We start from the raw sequence: 2,500 nt of genomic DNA, 5'->3' as shown, positions 1-2,500 counted from the left end.
TCGGTTGCCTCGAGCACCATCGGCACACGCTGGGCCCTGGTGCGGCAGGTTGCCTCGAGCACCATCGGCACACGCTGGGCCCTGGTGCGGCAGGTTGCCTCGAGCACCATCGGCACACGCTGGGCCCTGGTGCGGCAGGTTGCCTCGAGCACCATCGGCACACGCTGGGCGCTGGTGCGGGCGCTTGCCTCGACCACCATGGACACACGCTGGGCCCTGGTGCGGCAGGTTGCCTCGATCACCATCGGCACACGCTGGGCCCTGGTGCGACAGGTTGCCTCGAGCACCATCGGCACACTATCGGCCCTGGTGCGGGCGGTTGCCTCGACCACCATCGGCACACGCTGGGCCCTGGTGCGGGCGCTTGCCTCGAGCACCATCGGCACACGCTGGGCCCTGGTGCGGGCGCTTGCCTCGAGCACCATCGGCACACGCTGGGCGCTGGTGCGGGCGCTTGCCTCGACCACCATGGACACACGCTGGGCCCTGGTGCGGCAGGTTGCCTCGATCACCATCGGCACACGCTGGGCCCTGGTGCGACAGGTTGCCTCGAGCACCATCGGCACACGCTGGGCCCTGGTGCGGGCGGTTGCCTCGACCACCATCGGCACACGCTGGGCCCTGGTGGGTTTAGGCACATCTTCAAATTTCTGTCGTGCCAATGCCATTTTTATGGCTTGTAAATTCATACAATGGTCCCCTAAGCCTTCACGTGAAGTTTCGTTGGAAGATGACTCGTTTTCTATTTTTCACGATTTTCGAAACTTTTTACGGTTCGGGATTTTTTAAAATTTTTTTATAAGGATTTTTGGCACCAAATTTTGTAGGCATGATCCTTCTATTTTTGTTGGCATGCACAAAAAAATTCAGCTAAAAACTCGAAGTAGAGAAGATTTTGTGACCGTTTGAAAAAAGTGTCCCCATTTCAGACACTTTAACGGCTACTGGTAGCAAACCTGTAAAATCTCAAATGCTCTTTAAGGGGGTGTGAATTCTCAGAGGTTTGATGAGGGATAGGGGGCCAACACAAGGCCAAGTACCAGCACCCATCGCACATCATTTGCGCACACCCCCCCGGCCCCCCTCCCAATCGCCGGAACCCCAATGCCGCCGGTCAGGTTCTCCGGCGGTACTCCGGCGATGCTCCGGCGATGCTCCGGCGATGCTGTCCCGAGTGAAAAAAATGCGGCACCAGCACATGCTGGAGCCAAGCATGGGCACCGTGGCTCAAAATCGAACTTCGGCCAAGGCCTCGACCATCAATGGCACATGATGACGCATGGTGATGGCACATGCATCGACCATCATCGGCATAGGCTGCCCTTCGGTACGGGCACTTGCCTCGACCGCCATCGGCACAAGCTGGGCCCTGGTGTGGGTTGTTGCCTCGATCACAATCGGCACATGCTGAGCCTTGGTGCGGGCGGTTGCCTCGAGCACCATCGGCAGACCCTGGGCCCTGGTGCGGCCGGTTGCCCCGATAACCATCGACACACGCTGGGCCCTGGGGCGGGCGCTTGCCCCCAGCACCATCGGCACACGCTGGGCCCTGGTGCGGGCGCTTGCCCCGAACACCATCGGCACAAGCCGGCCCTTGGTGCGGGCTCCTGGCTCGACCACCATCGGCACACGCTGGGCCCTGGTGCGGGCGGTTGCCTCGAACACCATCGGCACACGCCGGCCCTTGGTGCGGCCGGTTGCCTCGACCACCATCGGCACACGCTCGGCCTTGGTGAGGGCGCTTGCCTCGACCACCATCGGCACACGCTGGGCCCTGGTGCGGGCGCTTGCCTCGACCACCATCGGCACACGCTCGGCCTTGGTGCGGGCGCTTGCCTCGACCACCATCGGCACACGCTGGGCCCTGGTGCGGGCGGTTGCCTCGACCACCATCGGCACACGCTCGGCCTTGGTGAGGGCGCTTGCCTCGACCACCATCGGCACACGCTGGGCCCTGGTGCGGGCGCTTGCCTCGACCACCATCGGCACACGCTCGGCCTTGGTGCGGGCGGTTGCCTCGACCACCATCGGCACACGCTGGGCCCTGGTGCGGGCGGTTGCCTCGACCACCATCGGCACACGCTGGGCCCTGGTGCTGGCGGTTGCCTCGACCACCATCGGCACACGCTGGGCCCTGGTGCGGGCGGTTGCCTCGAACACCATCGGCACAAGCCGGCCCTTGGTGCGGGCGGTTGCCTCGAGCACCATCGGCACACGCTGGGCCCTGGTGCGGGCGGTTGCCTCGACCACCATCGGCACACGCTGGGCCCTGGTGCGGACGGTTGCCTCGAGCACCATGGGCACACGCTGGCCCTTGGTGCGGGCTCTTGCCTCGACCACCATCAGCAGAAGATTGCCCCTACGTCGAACACCATCGATACATGCCGGGCCTTGGTGTGGGCACATGCCTCGAGCTGGTGCGGGCGGTTGCCTCGACCACCATCGGCTCACGTTGGCCCTTGTTGCGGGCACATGCCTCGACCACCATCGGCACCTGCGC

This window comes from Durio zibethinus, chromosome 20 (assembly GCF_047325235.1).
Source record: "Durio zibethinus cultivar Kanyao isolate XHJ-2024 chromosome 20, ASM4732523v1, whole genome shotgun sequence".
Lineage (NCBI taxonomy): Eukaryota > Viridiplantae > Streptophyta > Magnoliopsida > Malvales > Malvaceae > Durio > Durio zibethinus.
This window is presented reverse-complemented; position numbering follows the sequence as displayed.